Source organism: Pristiophorus japonicus, chromosome 4, assembly GCF_044704955.1.
Source record: "Pristiophorus japonicus isolate sPriJap1 chromosome 4, sPriJap1.hap1, whole genome shotgun sequence".
NCBI lineage: Eukaryota > Metazoa > Chordata > Chondrichthyes > Pristiophoridae > Pristiophorus > Pristiophorus japonicus.
The window spans coordinates 300,003,179-300,023,085 of record NC_091980.1 but is presented as its reverse complement, the minus strand read 5'-3'; the positions used below and the strand labels follow the sequence as shown (position 1 = coordinate 300,023,085).

Below are 19,907 nucleotides of genomic sequence, written 5' to 3'. Positions count from 1 at the left end.
TAACTCGGGCCTGAGCAGGGAATCCAGCTGTACTTAAAAGCAGGATGTTTGAGAATGTGGAATTTTCCTTCCACCTCCTCATATAATCATAGAATGGTTACAGTACGGAATTAGACCCGGTGAGCCCCTGCCGACTCTCAGCTAGTCCCACTCCCCTGCCTTTTCCTCGTAGCCCTGCAATCTTTTTTCCTTGAGATACCTATCCAACTCCCTTTTGAAAGCCATGATTGAGTCTGCCTCCACCACCCTTTCAGGCCGTGCATTCCAGATCCTAACCACTCGCTGCATAAAAAAGTTTTTCCTCATGTCGCCTTTGCTTCTTTTGCCAGTCACCTTAAACCTGTGTCCTCTGGTTCTTGACCCTTCCGCCAATGGGAACAGTTTCTCTCTACCTACTCTGTCTGGACCCCTCATGATTTTGAACAGCTCGACCAAATCTCCTCTCAAACTTCTCTGCTCCATGAAGAACAATTCCAGCTTCTCCAGTCTGTCAACGTAACTGAAGGCCCTCATCCCTGAAACCATTCCCTGCACCCTCTCTGAGACCTTCCCATCCTTCCTAAAGTGCGGTGCCCAGAATTGGACACACTACTCCAGTGTTTTATACAGGTTCATCATAATTTCCACACTTTTGCACTCAATAACTCTATTTATGAAGCCCAGGATCCCGTAAGCCTTTTTCATTGCTTTCTCAATTCGTGTTCTTGAGTTCTGCCCTGCACCTTGAAGGGCCGAATGGCCTACTCCTGCACCTATTTTCTATGTTTCTGTGTTTCAACGATTTATGCCCACATACCCCAGGTCTGTTTGTGCACCCCCTTTAGGATTGTACCATCCTGCTCCTCACCCCACCCACCAACCCCAAAATGAATCAGAGATTCAGGTTGAGACAATGTGTAAAAATACAAAAACCCCACTATTTAACATGGTGTGCATAGGAGTTTAAAAAGCTACAGCACAGAAACATGCCATTTCACCTATCTGGTCTGTGCCAGAATATCTCTCCATGAACCACTCCGCTGCTTTGAAATGGCGGAGATTGGGTTTAAAAATATTGATCTCTTATTTACCTTTCAAGTCTCTGAATTTAAATAGCATCAGAAACAATTAATGCAAACGCAGTTTAGCAAAGAAAGGCTCATAGCCTAAAGCTCACTTATCGTAGAACAGAAGCACAACCAGTCAACTTAATTGAAACCAACTGCTGAAGATAACAGCATCATTTGAAAGGACATTAAATGATGAATAAAACACAACACAAAAATTCTGGTTTAGGGCCCAAAGGGATATAGTCCCCGCATGAATTTTATTCCTAATTTGTTTCAGAACATTTTTATTTTCAAGGCTGATGAAATAGCAAATGTAAGAGAAGATGAAGAGATACTGATCTTAATATAGCATCAGGAACCAAGGAGTCAGAAAATGCTTCATTGACAGTTGCAACACATCACTTGGCCTCTTTCACTGATTCTTCCCATTACAGCAAAAACGATAGTTGGAGACAAGGTAACATATTGAAAGACAATCCCCCAAAGCTTACACAGCATATCCTAATCAAGCAATTATTTTGCTATCAAAGAATTAGCTTCTTGGCTGATAGGCAATCTTGATTTCCTCTCCAGCCTCCAATCTCTCTACCCTGACCAATTTTATCTCTATATAATCCATAAATCTGAGGACACTGTTTCTCCAGGCAGAATTGTTCTACCAACACCTATAAACTATAGAATCATAGAATGGTTACAGCACAGGAGCCCATTTGAAGAGATCGCAAAGTTTCTCTTTAAAGAATGGACTCAGTCGAGAATATTTTGTGGATTTTATTATTCTGAGGGTATTTTCCCTGTGCTGGTTTTGTTAAAACTCCAGAGACCACATGGCAGTTTGCTGTGGCAAAAGAACTGTCAGTCATCCATTGACAAAAGAGCTGTCGGCCAGGAAGGGGGGCCACTGACAAAGCCACTCTAATATGCAAAAGCACATCTCTGAAGGAAAACAGAACAATGAACCCACTAGCCTGGCCAGCCAAAGAAGAGCCGGGTTTTTCCCAACACAAAGACTCAGAGAGATGGCCAGATTAAGGGCCATCAGCCCAATACACATGGGTCGGAAGGCCCATCACTGACTAAGTACCCGTGCTTAGAAACAAAAAGATTTTAAAGATTAGTGGGAAAGATAGGGGTCGCAAGACTCCCATAAAGACGGGGTCTTTCCACTTTATTTTTAGCTTGGAGCTTGGAGTGAAGCTTGCAGCTGTCAGTTTGCAGCTTGTATCGAGTGAGAGCTCTCTCTCCCTCTCGCTCCACCAAGGTCGGTACCGGTACGAGAAGAAAGTAAGAAAGGAAGGGAGAGAGAAAGAGATGCTTCTTCTCCCTCTTGCTCTCGCGCCACCAAGGAGGAAGCCGCAGTTCCGCAGGAGAAGAGCGATCGAGACCGACTGCGTGTGGTGGTGAGCATGGTCGCAAGTGTCCCAAGCTGGGTGAGACTAAGGGCTCAGGGTTTTCTCAGAAGTGAAGCTTTTCAGGGCTATTCTGGGAAGGAAGCTTCGACTTGGCAATTCATTGGTAGGGGTGGAGTTAGAATCCACCAGGGAATTACTGCATGTTACTCGGTCTCATTTCTGTACTGTATGTATGCTGTTTGTAACCTGGATTTTGTTCTCCACAGAGACAGTGATTTTGTTTAGTAGTGCATGTTTTAGCCAGGGTACGTTAGACCAAATAAATATAAGTACGATTTTTCACCAAAGCATTCCAGTCCATGATTCAATTCATTTATACTCTGAATAATAATTCCCGGGTCTAGAACTTTCGTAAGGCGGGGCGATTCGAACCGTCCATCTAGCAATTGGGCTAGGATCAAAACCGCTTACACATTCAGCCCGTCGAGCCTGTGCCAGCTCTCTGCAAGAGCACTTCAGCTAGTCCCACTCCCCCGGCCTTTCCCCGTAGCCCTGCGAATTCTTTTCTTTGGTTCTTCTGCCAATCACCTTAAATCTGTGTCCTCTGGTTCTCGACCCTTCCGCCAATTGGAACAGTTTATCTCCATCTATTCTGTCTCGACACCTCATGACTCTGAACACTATCCTACACAAATTTCCTCACCTCTGCGTGAAATTGAGACACATTTAGAAACATAAAAACATAGAAAATAGGTGCAGGAGAAGGCTATTCGGCCCTTCGAGCCTGCATCGCCATTCAATAAGATCATGGCTGATCATTCCTTCAGTACCCCTTTCCTACTTTCTCTCCATACCTCTTGATCCCCTTAACCATAAGAGCCATATCCAACTCCCTCTTGAATATATCCAGTGAACTGGCATCAACAACTCTCTGCGGCAGGGAGTTCCACAGGTCAACAACTCTCTGAGTGAAGAAGTTTCTCCTCATCTCAGTCCTAAATGGCCTACCCCTTATCCTAAGACTATGTCCCCTGGTTCTGGACTTCCACAACATCGAGAACATTCTTCCCGCATCTAACCTCTCCAGTCCTGTCAGAATCTTATAAGTTTCTATGAGATCCCCTCTCATCCTTCTAAACGCCAGTGAATAAAGGCCCAGTTGATCCAGTCTCTCCTCATATGACAGCTCAGCCATCCCTGGAATCGCTCTGGTAAACCTTCGCTGCACTCCCTCAACAGCAAGAACGTCCTTCCTCAGACTAGGAGACCAAAACTGAACACAATATTCCAGGTGAGGCCTCACTAAGGCCCTGTATAACTGCAGTAAGACCTCCCTGCTCCTATATTCAAATCCCCTAGCTATGAAGGCCAACGTACCATTTGCCTTCTTTACCGCCTGTTGTTCCTGCGTGCCCACTTTCAGTGACTGATGAACCATGACACCCAGATCTCGTTGCACCTCCCCTTTTTCTAGTCTGCCGCGATCCAGATAATATTCTGCCTTCGTGTTTTTGCCCCCAAAATGGATAACCTCACATTTATCCACATTAAACTGCATCTGCCATGTATTTGCCCACTCACCTAATCTGTCCAAGTCACCTTACAGCCTCTTAGCGTCCTCCTCACAGCTCACACCGCCACCCAGTTTAGTATCATCCGCAAACTTGGAGATATTACACTCTATTCCTTCATCCAAATCGTTAATGTATATTGTAAAGAGTTGGGGTCCCAGCACTGAGCCCTGCGGCACCCCACGAGTAACTGCCTGCCATTCTGAAAAACACCCGTTTATCCCAACTCTCTACTTCCTGTCTGCCAACCAGTTCTCCATCCACGTCAGTATATTACCCCCAATACATTTGAGTGTCTCTATTCCAACGTTCCACCTTCGGACTTCAAAACTCTGGAGCTTCACATGTCCCTTCAAGTACCCAAATTCTCCGAACAAAATCAAAGACTATTTACAAACCCCAGATCACCCAACAATTACTTCCTGATTTACCCAGTAGAACATCAGAACATAAGGAAACAGGGAATTATAGACCGGTCAGCCTGACATCAGTAGTGGGTAAAATGATGGAATCAATTATTAAGGATGTCATAGCAGCGCATTTGGAAAGAGGTGACATGATAGGTCCAAGTCAGCATGGATTTGTGAAAGGGAAATCATGCTTGACAAATCTTCTGGAATTTTTTGAGGATGTTTCCAGTAGAGTGGACAAGGGAGAACCAGTTGATGTGGTGTATTTGGACTTTCAGAAGGCTTTCGACAAGGTCCCACACAAGAGATTAATGTACAAAGTTAAAGCACATGGGATTGGGGGAAGTGTGCTGACGTGGATTGAGAACTGGTTGTCAGACAGGAAGCAAAGAGTAGGAGTAAATGGATACTTTTCAGAATGGCAGGCCATGACTAGTGGGGTACCGCAAGGTTCTGTGCTGGGGCCCCAGCTGTTTACATTGTACATTAATGATTTAGACGAGGGGATTAAATGTAGTATCTCCAAAATTTGCGGATTACACTAAGTTGGGTGGCAGTGTGAGCTGCGAGGAGGATGCTATGAGGCTGCAGAGTGACTTGGACAGGTTAGGTGAGTGGGCAAATGCATGGCAGATGAAGTATAATGTGGATAAATGTGAGGTTATCCACTTTGGTGGTAAAAACAGAGAGACAGACTATTATCTGAATGGTGACAGATTAGAAAAGGGGAGGTGCAATGAGACCTGGGTGTCATGGTACATCAGTCATTGAAGGTTGGCATGCAGGTACAGCAGGCTGTTAAGAAAGCAAATGGCATGTTGGCCTTCATAGCGAGGGGATTTGAGTACAGGGGCAGGGAGGTGTTACTACAGTTGTACAGGGCCTTGGTGAGGCCACACCTGGAGTATTGTGTACAGTTTTGGTCTCCTAACTTGAGGAAGGACATTCTTGCTATTGAGGGAGTGCAGCGAAGGTTCACCAGACTGATTCCCGGGATGGCGGGACTGACCTATCAAGAAAGACTGGATCAACTGGGCTTGTAATCACTGGAGTTCAGAAGAATGAGAGGGGATCTCATAGAAATGTTTAAAATTCTGACGGGTTTAGACAGGTTAGATGCAGGAAGAATGTTCCCAATGTTGGGGAAGTCCAGAACCAGGGGTCACAGTCTAAGGATAAGGGGTAAGCCATTTAGGACCGAGATGAGGAGAAACTTCTTCACCCAGAGAGTGGTGAACCTGTGGAATTCTCTACCACAGAAAGTTGTTGAGGCCAATTCATTAAATATATTCAAAAAGGAGTTAGATGTAATCCTTACTACAAGGGGGATCAAGGGGTATGGCGAGAAAGCAGGAATGGGATACTGAAGTTGCATGTTCAGCCATGAACTCATTGAATGGCGGTGCAGGTTCGAAGGGCCGAATGGCCTACTCCTGCACCTATTTTCTATGTTTCTAATTAGGAGCAGGAGTAGGCCATACGGCCTCTCGAGCCTGCTCTGCCATTCAATAAGATCATGGCTGATCTTCGACCTCAACTCCACTTTCCTCCCCTATCCCCATATCCCTTGATTCCCCTGGAGTCCAAAAATCTATCGATCTCAGCCTTGAATATACTCAACGACTGAGAATCCATAGCCCTCTGGGGTAGAGAATTCCAAAGATTCACAACCCTTTCAATCTTAAATGGCCGACCCCTTATCCTGAGACTATGACCCCCAGTTTTAGATTCCACAGCCAGGATTGACCCTGTCAATCCCCCTCAGACTTTTAACATACATATGTAGTCTTCTCTCATACTATTTTCAATCTCAATGGTACCTTGCACTTTGGGCCTCGAGACTTCGACTGTGTTTCCCAATTTTAAAAAAGTTATACAGTTGAATAAGTTCAATAAATACGCTTTCTTTTTCGAACTGTGCAATCTTTATTAAATTTATTTTATATATATGAACAATCGTGTCAGATTAGATTTTTGTTAAATTCGCAAGAGCACTATAAACACACTGAACCTTTTGAAATAATTTTTTTTGGGGGGGGGGGGTGGTTAAGGTGACAAAGTGGAGAAGAAAAATGTTTGTAACATATTTGTCAAAATCAACAATGTACTTATTTTGTGTCTTTATCCAAGGTGCATCACAAAACAGAATGTGACTCCGAGCCACATAAGGAGATAGAACCAGTGCTCCCATTTTCTCCAGACACCAGGTGCGGATAACAATTCTCCTGTTGCTATTTACAGCTCCTCTCGTCCCATCTTTTGTTTCTGTACTTGTCCCATTACCTCGCATCATAATCCCCTTTGTCATTTAATCACGTCTGCCCTCCACCCTTTTTGCTTTTGCATCCCCAGCCTTCTTTGCCCGTCTCTGTTCCTATTTAACAACTGTTCAATATTAACATCTTCTCATTTTGATGAAAGGTCATCAACTTAAAACGTGAACTCAGTTTCTCTCTCCTAATACCCTATGTAGCTCGATGTCAAATTTTGTTTTATAACGTTCCTGTGAAGTGCCTTGGGACATTTTACGACATTAAAGGCGCTATATAAATACAAGTTATTTTTATGGCTGCTTTTTCATTCCTCGGTGTCAGTGTTACCAATCTATTCGACCATGAAACAAGAATTTCATGTTCAATAAAAACTACAAGTAAACAAGAGCGCTTCAATGCGTTCTGTCCAGTTTGGTCTCTGTGAGATTATTGACAATTTGATTGAATGGGGTTTTATTTTCGTTGTGACGGAGTTGCACTGTACCATCGGGGTGTCAGTGACATGAAGCCAAGGCATCGCATTTCAAACCAGGATAGTCCAACAATGTCTGGCAGTAAAACAAGATCACGGATCACTCAAATTACGAACATACGAGAAATGACGGACAGGTAAAGACCATCTGAGCCATCGAGCCTGTCTGAACACAATTGCGATACCGTGTATATCACAACATATACACTCCACCCTACCCAAAACCATGTGATCTCCTGGGAGAGGCAAAAAAAAATCAGATAAAAAACCCAGTCCAATTTGGGGAAAAAAATCTGGGAAGTTCCTCTCCAGCCCATTTAGCCGATCGAAACTAAAAACTTATTATACTGTACCTCTCAAGATGATCAGACAATTTAGTCAAAACAATTCTCATCATATCTCATAGAAACATAGAAAATAGGTGCAGGAGTAGGCCATTCAGTCCTTCGAGCCTGCACCACCATTCAATAAGATCATGGCTGATCATTCACCTCAGTACCCCTTTCCTGCTTTCTCTCCATACCCCTTGATATCTTTAGCCGTAAGGGCCATATCTAACTCCCTCTTGAATATATCCAATGAACTGGCATCAACAACTCTCTGCATTAGGGAATTCCACAGTTAACAACTCTCTGAGTGAAGAAGGTTCTCCTCATCTCAGTCCTAAATGGCTTACCCCTTATCCTTAGATTATATCCCCTGGTTCTGGACTTTCCCAACATCGGAAACATTCTTCCTGCATCTAACCTGTCCAGTCCCGTCAGAACCTTATACGTTTCTACGAGATCCCCTCTCATCCTTCTAAACTCCAGGGAATACAGGCCCAGTCGATCCAGTCTCTCCTCATATGTCAGTCCTGCCATCCCAGGAATCAGACTGGTGAACCTTCGCTGCACTCCCTCAATAGCAAGAACATCCTTCCTCAGATTAGAAGATCAAAACTAAACACAATATTCCAGGTGAGGCCTCACTAAGGCCCTGTACAACTGCAGTAAGACCTCCCTGCTCCTATGCTCAAATCTCCTAGCTATGAAGGCCAACATACCATTTGCCTTCTTCACCGCCTGCTGTACCTGCATGCCAACTTTCAATGACTGATGTACCATGACACCCAGGTCTTGTTGCACCTCCCCCTTTCCTAATCTGCCGCCATTCAGATAATATTCTGCCTTCGTGTTTTTGCCACCAAAGTGGATAACCTCACATTTATCCACATTATACTGCATCTGCCACGCGTTTGCCCACTCACCGAACCTGTCCAAGTCACCCTACAGCCTTTTAGCGTCCTCCTCACAGCTCACACCGCCACCCAGCTTAGTGTCTTCTGCAAACTTGGAGATATTACACTCAATTCCCTCATCCAAATCATTAATGTATATTGTAAATAGCTGGGGTCCCAGCACTGAGCCCTGCGGCATCCCACTACTCACTGCCTGCCATTCTGAAAAGGACCCGTTTATCCCGACTCTCTGCTTCCTGTCTGCCAACCAGTTCTCTATCCATAGAAACATAGAAAATAGGTGCAGGAGTAGGCCATTCGGCCCTTCTAGCCTGCACCGCCATCCAATGAGTTCATGGCTGAACATGCAACTTCAGTACCCCATTCCTGCTTTCTCACCATACCCCTTGATCTCCTTAGTAGTAAGGACTACATCTAACTCTTTTTTGAATATATTTAGTGAATTGGCCTCAACAACTTTCTGTGGTAGAGAATTCCACCGGTTCACCACTTTCTGGGTGAAGAAGTTCCTCCTCATCTCGGTCCGAAATGGCTTACCCCTTATCCTTAGACTGTGACCCCTGGTTCTGGACTTCCCCAACATTGGGAACATTCTTCCTGCATCTAACCTTTCTAAACCCATCAGAATTTTAAACGTTTCTATGAGGTCCCCTCTCATTCTTCTGAACTCCAGTGAATATGAGCCCAGTTGATCCAGTCTTTCTTGATATGTCAGTCCCGCCATCCCGGGAATCAGTCTGGTGAACCTTCGCTGCACTCCCTCAATAGCAAGAATGTCCTTCCTCAGGTTAGGAGACCAAAACTGTACACAATACTCCAGGTTTGGCCTCACCAATGCCCTGTACAACTGTAGCAACACCTCCCTGCCCCTGTACTCAAATCCCCTCGCTATGAAGGCCAACATGCCATTTGCTTTCTTAACCGCCTGCTGTCATGTCATGTCCATGTCAGTAGACTACCCCCAATACCATGTGCTTTAATTTTGCACACCAATCTCTTGTGTGGGACCTTGTCAAAAGCCTTTTGAAAGTCCAAGTACACCATATCCACTGGTTGTCCCTTGTCCACTCTACTAGTTACATCCTCAAAAAATTCCAGAAGATTTGTTAAGCAGGATTTCCCTTTCATAAATCCATGCTGACGTGGACCGATCCCCTCAATGCTTTGCAAATGCGCTACTATTTAATAATTGATTCTAATATTTTCCCCACTACCGATCTCCCTTTTTACAAGGTGATTTAATCTTGTAAGAAAAACAAATCTAAAGAAAAATCAAATCAAATTCATGGTCTGTTTTCAGGCTAGCTTCTTTTTCTGAAAATTGCAATGTGGTATTTGCTGCCGTTCCCACCAATATTTCTGACCGCAATGCTCCTCAACTTTTTTTATTCATTACTGGGATGTGGGCATCACTGACCAGGCCAGCCTTTATTGCCCATCCCTAATTGCCCTTGAGAAGGTGGTGGTGAGCCGCCATCTTGAACCGCTGCAGTCCGTGTGGTGAAGGTGCTCCCACAATGCTGTTCGGGAGGGAGTTCCAGTGGCTTTAAAGGAACGACGATACATTTCTAAGTCGTGATGGTGCGTAATTTGGAGGTGGTGGTGTTCCCATGCGCCTGCTGCCCTTGTCCTTCTATGCGGTAGAGATCGCGGGTTTGTGTGGTGCTGCCGAAGAAGCCTTGGCAAGTTGCTGCAGTGCATCTTGTAGATAGTACACACTTCAGCCACAGTGAGTCAGTGGTGGAGGGAGTGAATGTTGAAGGTGGCGGATGGGATGTCAATCAAGCGGGCTGCTTTGTCCTGGATGATGTTGAGCTTCTTGAGTGTTGTTGGAGCTGCACTGATCCAGGGAGGTGGAGAGTATTCCATCACAATCCTGATATGTGTGTTGTAGATGGTGGAAAAGCTTTGGGGAGTCAGGAGGTGAGACACTCGCCGCAGAAAACCCAGCCTCTGGCCTGCTCTTGTTGCCACAGTATTTATGTGGCTGGTCCAGTTAAGATTCTGGTCAATGATAACCCCCAGGATGTTGATGGTAATGCCATTGAATGTCATGGGACAGTGGTTAGACTCTCACTTGTTGGAGATGGTCACTGTCTGACACTTGTGTGGCGTGAATGTTACTTGCCACTTATCAGCCCAAACCTGAATGTCGTCCAGGTCTTGCTGCATGTAGGCATGGACTGCTTCATTATCTGAGGAGTTGCGAATGGCACTGAACACTGTGCAGTCATCAGTGAACATCCCCACTTCTGACCTTATGATGGAGGAAAGGTCATTGATGTAGCAGCTGAAGATGGTTGGGCCCAGGACACTGCCCTGAGGAACTCCTGCAGTAATGTCCTGGGGCTGGGATGATTGACCTTCAATAAGTACAACTATCTTCCTTTGTGCTAGGTATGTATGACTCCAGCCAGCAGAGAGTTTTCCCACTGAATCCCATTGACTGCAATTTTACTATATGCCCAAGACTCAAGAAGACAGCAGAACTCTTGACACAGAATATGCTGAAGTAAGTTACTCAGCGCAGTCACACAGTGAGAGAAAGGCGCTATCAGTCACTTATAGAATGTTACCTGCCGACCTATTCAGGGATGGTTCACAGTCCGAAGAGATCATGAAGATGGGAAAGTGACACTCGACAAGAAAAGAACCAACGATAACGCAGCTGAAAATGAGGGGAACAAACAGTATCTAATAGAATAATGTTCATTTAAATTATAACTCTGAAAACTGCCAGTTTATAGAGTACCTCACCTGTGTTAATAATTTTCCATTTCAGATTAAATTTGAATGAACCTGTAGCCCCTGATCAATCAAGAAGTCTCGAGGGGGTTGGGGAACAGAAGCAGGGACCACACAACCGCGAACTGTTCTCTCCTCAGCCGCACTGGGAGACCAGGGCTACGGAGTGATGGAGCTTTAGATTCAATGCTCAGGATGGAATCATTTATTTTCCCACCACTTGCACAGTAAGCTTGCAATTCAAGAGCAGTAGTACCAGGCAATTTGAATCTTAGTGCCGATCTTTCAAGCACAGAGATTCATCTTGACAAACAGTTGGAATGTTATTATTTCAACTCTGTCATTCCTACTCGCGTGCTTTTTCATGCCTGCAGTCCAAAATAAAAGCAACAGAGGTTCAGCTATCATACTTGCGTGGGCCTCCCGAGTCTGTGAAATGGCTAGTAAAATGGATCATTACAGCAGCTAATACCTAGTGATACATCCATCAACATAATGGCAACAGCTTTTTCTGTAGAACAGCAGATGTTGTTCAACAGAATAAAAACAAAAATGATTTCTATTCCTTCAGTTCTTATCCCTTTCAATTCCTCATGTGTGATGTGTAATTGTTCCACAACAACAAAAAACTGAATTTATATGCCGCCTTTATCATAGTAAAATATCCCAAGGCGCTTCACACCAGTGTTATAAAACAACATTTCACACCAAGCCACATGAGAAGAAGTTGGGGCAGATGACCAAAAGCTTGGTCAAAGAGGTCTGCTTTAAGTAGTGTCTTAAAGGAGGAGAGAGAGGTGGAGAGGCAGAGAGGTTTAGGGAAGGAATTCCAGAGCTTCGGGCCCAGATAGCTGAAGGCACGGCCGCCAATGGTGGAGCGATTAAAATCGGGGTGCTCAAGAGGCCAGAATTCGAGAAGCGCAGATATCTGGGAGGGTTGTGGGGCTGGAGGAGATTACAGAGATAGGGAAGGGAGCGAGGCCATGGAGGGATTTGAAAACAAGGACGAAAATGTCAAAATCCAGGAGCCAATGTAGGTCAGCGAGCATAGGCGTGATAGGTGAGCGGGACTTGGTGCGAGTTAGGACACGGGCAGAAAGGTTTTGGATGAGCACAAGGTAACGTAGGGTAGAATGTGGGCGGCCGGCCAAGTGTGTGTTGGAACTAGGGGGCACAGCCTCAAAATACGGGGGAGCCAATTTAAAACCGTGTTGAGAAGGAATTTCTTCTCCCAGAGGGTTGTGAATCTGTGGAATTCTCTGCCCAAGGAAGCAGTTGAGGCTAGCTCATTGAATGTATTCAAGTCACAGATAGACAGATTTTTAACCAATAAGGGAATTAAGGGTTACGGGGAGAGGGCGGGTAAGTGGAGCTGAGTCCACGGCCAGATCAGCCATGATCTTGTTGAATGGCGGAGCAGGCTCGAGGGGCTAGATGGCCTACTCCTGTTCCTAATTCTTATGTTCTTATGGAATAGTCAAGTCTAGAAGTAACAAAAGACAGGGCAGCCCACCCATGAAGACCAGCAGTGGGCTTTTCGCATTGCTCACTGATAATGGATCTCTCACCAACAAAGTCCACAGAAAAACCGAACACGTATCAACAGCTGTACATGAGCACTTTTATCGCCATTACTGCCAGTCGTCCTTCTTACCACTGGGTGAATCGCAGAGCAGTAGGAGTCTCGGCACATTGAAAAACTGCTCCAAATAGACAGGATTACAAAGCGTACCGGCCGTGACGTAGTGGCTAGCACTCTCACCTCTGAGACACAAGGTCATGGGTTCCAGTCCCACTCCACTGAGCTCATTACATAATCTAGGCCGCAAGTCCAGTGTAGCGCTGAGGGAGGTCTTTCAGGTGAGGCGTTAAACCGAGGTCCCTCTCAGGTGGACGTAAAAGATCCCACGGCACTATTTCGAAGAGCAGAAAGTATTCCCCAGTGTCCTGGCCAATATCTATCCCTCAATCAATATTAAACTTATTGTTACAACAGTGACTACACTTCCAAAAAGTATTGGCTGTAAAGCGCTTTCAGACGTCCGGTGGTCGTGAAAGGCGCTATGCTAATGCAAGTCTTTCTTACCATTACTCACAAGAAGCAAAAAGTTAAATACACTAAATCAACAAGAAGTCGAACATTCTGCACAAACCAATTAATTTTAAATAACTTCCATTGTGTTGAATCCCCTGCGGAACTATCATTGAAGTATAATGTGGGAAAGTGTGAGGTTATCCATTTTGGTAGGAAAAATAAAAAAAGCAAATTATTATATAAATGAAGAGAGATTGCAAAGTGCTGCAGTACAGAGGGATCTAGGGGACCTACATAGAAAATAGGTGCAGGAGTAGGCCATTCGGCCCTTCGAGCCTGCACCACCATTCAATAAGATCATGACTGATCATTCACCTCAGTACCCCTTTTCCTGCTTTCTCTCCATAATCCCTTAATCCCTTTAGCCATAACTAACTCCATCTTGAATATATTCAATGAGCTGGCATCAACAACTCTGCGGTAGGGAATTCCACAGGTTAACAACTCTCTGAGTGAAGAAGTTTCTCCTCATCTCAGTCCTAAATGGCTTACCCCTTATCCTTAGACTGTGTCCCCTGGTTCTGAACATCCCCAACATCGGGAACATTCTTCCTACATCTAACCTGTCCAGTCCCATCAGAATTTTATATGTTTCTATGAGATCCCCTCTCCTCCTTCTAAACTCCAGTGAGTGTTAGTGTTATATATGAAAACTTGTATACACCCTGTAGAGCCACCAGAGGGCTCATCCCCTGGAGTCCCAAGGGATCCCATAATCCCTTGGGAGCACAGGTACTTAAGGAGGCCTCACAGGCTGGAGAGGCACTATGGAGACCTGCAATAAAAGACTAAGGTCACACTTTACTTTGAGCTTACGGTATCCAGTTAGACTCTTTCTTCATACATAACAGTTCGTATGCAGGTACAGCAAGTAATTAGGAAGGCAAATGGAATGTTGGCCTTTATTGCAAAGGGGAATGAAGTATAAAGGCAGTCCTGCTACAACTGTGCAGCGCATTGGTGAGGCAACACCTAGAATACTGAGTACTGTTTTGGTCTCCTTATTTAAGGAGGGATATACTTGCATTGGAGGCAGTTCAGAGAAGGTTCACGAGATTGATTCCTGAGATTAAGGGGTTTGTCTTATGAAGAAAGGTTAAGCAGGTTGAACATAAGAACATAAGAACATAAGAATTAGGAACAGGAGTAGGCCATCTAGCCCCTCGAGCCTGCTCCGCCATTCAACAAGATCATGGCTGATCTGGCTGTGGACTCAGCTCCACTTACCCGCCCGCTCCCCGTAACCCTTAATTCCCTTATTGGTTAAAAATCTATCTATCTGTGACTTGAATACATTCAATGAGCTAGCCTCAACTGCTTCCTTGGGCAGAGAATTCCACAGATTCACAACCCTCTGGGAGAAGAAATTCCTTCTCAACTCATTGGAGTTTAGAAAAATGACAGGTGATCTTACTGAAACGTATAAGATTCTGAGGGGGCTTGACAGGGTAGATGCAGAGCAGATGTTTGTCCTTGTGGGGGAATCCAGAACTCGGGGCCATAGTTTCAGAATAAGGAGTCGCCCATTTAAAATGGAGATGAGGAGAAATTTCTTCTCTCAGAGGGTCGTAAATTTGTGGAATTCCCTACCCAAGAGAACTGTGGAGGCTGGGTCATTGAATATATTTATGCTGGAGCTTGATAGATTTTTGAATGATAAGGGAGTCAAGGGTTATGAGGAGCGGGCAGTGAAGTGGAGTTGAGACCAAGATCAGATCAGTCATGATCTTATTGAATGGCGGAGCAGGCTCGAGGAGTCACATGACTGACTCCTGCTCCTATTTCTTATGTTCTTATTTATGTCCAGTCTCTTTACAATGAACCAATCATGAATGTCAATTACCTATCGCAATGAATAACCATAAAAGTTTTGCCCAATACAGAAACATATGCTGTTTATGCTCATTCGGGCAGATTTAAGGGGCACCTTTTGAGATCAAGGAGGATTCATTGACATAGAACTGATCGAAAAAATTCCATGAACTGAGAGTACAAATCAAATGGAGATTGTTCAAATAAAAAGCTCTGAGTAGCTATAACCTGTTGGTTGCAAAAAACATAACATAAAAAGTTTTATAGGGTGCTCTTGTAAAATAGAAAGCCACACTAGTCAATGAATATCCATCAACCTTTCATGATTTAACAAGCAGCAATGTTAACATTTACCCAAGATTTATCATGCATTCAATTAAAAAAACCTATCAAGTTCACCCAGGCATCGTAGCGCAAAAGACTGGCACTTCAAACACAAATATTATTGGCATATTTATTCAATGAAAACAAACATAATTTCAGTCCTGTGCTTGCACACCTGGGCATGCATGTATACATCTGAATCAATTTAACTGTGGTGTCTTGCCATGCATATGATTCAACGTAACTTACTGAACAAATGAATCTACAGAGTTTCAACACAGGAGGGATGAGCATATGAAAATGCTCAATCGTTTGACTTAGGGTCCAAAAAACTCTCATTTGTTGAGCATGGAGGAAGATGATCTTCCCAATGCTGCCAGTAGCTCAAAGATAATGTTGCTAGGTGGTAGTGGATTTTGATAGGCTGGGAAATAGAGGCACAGCTTACAATTAAGCCACAAGAAATCCTGCACACTGTCTGGGCTCAGTATTCAGGGTCTCTGGGCCCAGCGTTCAGGGTCTCTGGGCCCAGCGTTCAGGGTCTCTGGGCCCAGCGTTCAGGGTCTCTGGGCCCAGCGTTCAGGGTCTCTGGGCCCAGCGTTCAGGGTGTCGGGGCCCAGCGTTCAGGGTGTCGGGGCCCAGCGTTCAGGGTGTCAGGGCCCAGCGTTCAGGGTGTCGGGGCCCAGCGTTCAGGGTGTCCGGGCCCAGCGTTCAGGGTGTCGGGGCCCAGCGTTCAGGGTGTCCGGGCCCAGCGTTCGGGTGTCCGGGCCCAGCGTTCAGGGTGTCGGGGCCCAGCGCTCAGGGTGTCGGGGCCCAGCGTTCGGGTGTCCGGGCCCAGCGTTCAGGGTGTCGGGGCCCAGCGTTCGGGTGTCCGGGCCCAGCGTTCAGGGTGTCGGGGCCCAGCGTTCAGGGTCTCTGGGCCCAGCGTTCAGGGTCTCTGGGCCCAGCGTTAAGGGTCTCTGAGCCCAGCATTCGGGTGTCCGGGCCCAGCGTTCAGGGTGTCTGGGCCCAGCGTTCAGGGTCTCTGGGCCCAGCGTTAAGGGTCTCTGAGCCCAGCATTCAGGGTGTCGGGGCCCAGCGTTCAGGGTGTCTGGGCCCAGCGTTCAGGGTGTCTGAGCCCAGCATTCGGGTGTCCGGGCCCAGCATTCAGGGTGTCTGATTTTCAGTTTTCAGAATCTAAGCTAGGTTCTTAGAGTTTAGGCTCTGCAGTAAACACACCCTGATCCCCAGCAGGCTGCACACTCTCTCCTCCCTTCTTACTGGATTATTAGAGACTAAAATGGCAGAAGGGTCAGTAACCAGAGGACACAGATTTAAGGCGATAGGCAAAAGAACCAGAGGTGACAAGAGAAAACAAAAAATTACTCAAGAGTTGTTGTGATCTGGAATGAACCGGAATGCATGGTCCGAAAGGGAATGCACGGTCCGAAAGGGTGGGGGAAGCTGATTCAATAGTAACTTTCAAAAGCGAATTGGATAAGTACTTGAATGTAAACTATTACAATGCTATGGGGAAAGAGCAGGAGAGTGGGACTAATTGTACAGTTCTTTCAAAAAGTCAGCACAGGCGTGATGGGCCAAATGGCCTCCTTCTATGCTGTGCCTGGACTTGACTATTCCAACGGACTCCTGGCCAGCCTCTCACGTTCTACCCGATGTAAACTTGTCATCCATAACTCTGCTGTCCCAGTCCTAACTCGCACCAAGTCCCGCTCACCCATCACCCACTGTGCTCGCTGACCTACATTGGCTCCTGGTTAAGCAACACCTGGATTTTAAAATTCTCATTCTTGTTTTCAAATCCCTCCATGGCCTCACCCCTCCCTATCTCTGTAATCTCCTTCAGCCCCACAACTGTCGCCGAGCACCACAACCCTCAACTCCCCCCACCCGGCGATGACTGAACTCCTCTAATTCTGGCCTCTTGAACATCTCTGATTTTAGTCGCTCCACCATTGGTGGCTGTGCCTTCAGCTGCCAAGGCCCTAAGCTTTGGAATTCCCTCCCTAAACCTCTCTATCATCCTTTAAGGCGCTCCTTAAAACTTACCTCTTTGAGTAAGCTTTTGGTTATCCACCCTAATTCCTCATGTGGCTCGGTGTCAAATTTTGTTTGATGACACTCCTGTGAAGTGCCTTGGGACATTTTAGTATGATAAGGCTGCTATATAAATACAAATAGTTGTTGTTGTACCATTCCATGATCCGAAGATATAATCTCCACCCTGCCACTAAACTATTGGGAATCCAATACGTCTCCTAGACTAGGCAGGTCTCGAGGAGAATGCATTATCCCGCTTTAGATTCCCTTGTTCCCCACTCTCACTTCTGACAAAGACGGAGTGGCAATGCTCCCACTAAGGTGCATGGCCGCGCACCAATCGCAAACTCACCGGCTCCTGCCGCCGGAAGAGATACGGCGCCTTCGCGGCCACGCAGCAAATTTAAAGGGACTGAGCGCGCAAAAAGATTAGAGGGAACATTGCTGAAGAGGGCATTTTTTTTTTACATGATAGAAAGTTTAAATTCAACACCTTGGCCGGGAATTTGCGGTAGTAATGACAACGAATTTGTCAGCATTCACTGTCATTACTCTGTATTAATCACAGCAACTTCTAGAGTCTGCACATGCTCAGTTAAACGCGGATATCCTGAAGTTGCTGTCAGTGATACCTTGCTTCTCCACAGGGTGTGCTGTGGCAGTCTTCGCTGATGTAATCAGCACAGAATCAATGAATTGATGTGACCCTCAACTTTTTACGCACTATTGTTACTGTAAAAACCCTTTAAAAAGTTGAGCCTTGTTTAATGAGGTGTAACTGATTTTTTTTTTAAACGGCCTTAACTAATGAACAACCTCTCCGGCCCTGAAAAAACAAATTTTAAATTAGGAGTCTTATTTCCCACATTACATGATAAAAGTTCCATGATTTTTAAAATAATACATTTTTTTTTTGGAGAGTTTGTTTAAAATATTTCAGCTTCTACCTTAATCCCACATATAAATGCGACATCCCAATCTTCATTTTGCTTTCTTCAAAAGTATTAAAAAGTGGAAGGCTAAAACCTGCTTTATACTTCTTGGTTTGCTGTCTGTGATTGGCTGCTTAGTCTGCTTAATGACTTCACGGAAGATCCTCTATGGGTGATGGCTGGATGAAATGAACGTCGGTAAAGGTGAAATCCACACCACAGAACTCGGTAGATCTCTGTGGGCAGCTTTATTCGAGGTCAGTGGCAAGCGCCATCACTTCGCCACTTACCGCAAAATCCAGGCCATTAAGATGTAATGGCAACCTTCTCTCTACAATAACGGGTATGGGTCCTACATGAAATGAGATTGGGTTGCACCCTCACCTCTGGTCAGGAGGTTGTGCGTTCAAGTCCCACTCCAGAGACTTGAGCCCCCCCAAAAAAATCGAAGCTGGCACTCAGTGCCGAGGGAGTGCTGCACTGTCGGAGGTGCCGTCTTTCGAATGAGACGTTAAACCGAGACCCCGTCTGCTCTTTCAGGAGGGCGTAAAAGATCCCGTGGCACTATTTCGAAGAAGAGCAGGGGAGTTTACCCCCGGTGCCCCGGCCAATATTTATCCCTCAATCAACATAACAAAAAAAAACAGATTATCTGGGTCATTATCACATTGCTGTTTGTGAGAGCTTGCTTGTACGCAAATTAGTTGCCGCGTTTCCTACAGTATATTAGTGACTACACAAAGTACTTCATTGGCTGTAAAGCGCTTTGAGATGTCCGGTGGTCATGAAAGGTGCTATATAAATGCAAGTCTTTCTTTTGTGGTTCATCAGATAATACAAGCCTTTATGTTCTTAACATCAATCAATCATTTTTTGAGCTGTCAATTTTCAATTGATGCACCGATTGAATTCCCTTCAGGGGCTGTTAAGTTGAACTAGCAAAAAAAACACATCAGCTGTGACAGCTAAATATAGCAGCAAAGCCCTTTTTTTTTGCAAGCAAATCACAATGTGTGCTTCAATCCTCCCTCAACGCTCGGTCTATCACCATTTGTTACGCCGCGGCATCTCCTGGGCGCCAATCAGCTTACAGTCTAAATGTTGCTGCCAAGGTTAGACATAAATATTTGGCTTCAGCACATGCTGGATTAAAGCTGACAGCCATTTTCATCTATTACAGCTTGCACTGACCTACATTGACTCCCGGTCCAGCAGCAACTCAACTTTAAAATTCTCATCCGCGTGTTCAACTCTCTCTCCGGCCTCGCTCGTCCCCGATCTCTGTGACTTCCCCCGGCCCTACAACCCTCTGAGATATCTGCGCTCCTCCAATTCTGGCTCTTGGGGCATTACCCCATTTTAATCATTCCACCATTGGCAGCTGCCACAGGCCCTAGCTCTGGAATTCCCTCCCTAAACTTCTCTGCCGCTCTAGCTCTCTCACCTCCTTGAAGACATGCCCTTGAAGCCTACCTCTTTGATCGCTTGCCTTATATGGCTCGGTGTCGATTCTGGCTGATAACGCCACTGTGAGGAGCTTTGGGACCTTTTACTATATTAAAGGGACTGAAAACTGGGTCCATATTATTCAC

General features: G+C 45.4%; 1 protein-coding gene and 1 long non-coding RNA gene across 3 annotated transcripts in view; one reads left to right on the top strand and one right to left on the bottom strand.

Moving 5' to 3' along the window:
- nrxn3a (neurexin 3a) overlaps positions 1 to 19,907 on the bottom strand; it is a 2,272,338-nt gene that overhangs the window by 1,959,391 nt on the left and 293,040 nt on the right. The gene's annotated exons all lie outside the window — the stretch shown is intronic.
- The window catches only part of LOC139263483 (uncharacterized), an 87,815-nt gene continuing 70,218 nt past the window's right edge, over positions 2,311 to 19,907 (top strand). For both annotated transcript variants that reach the window (XR_011593152.1, XR_011593153.1), the window contains exons 1-2: positions 2,311 to 2,449; positions 6,513 to 6,589. This is a non-coding gene — a long non-coding RNA (uncharacterized lncRNA). The remainder of the gene's footprint in view (positions 2,450 to 6,512; positions 6,590 to 19,907) is intronic.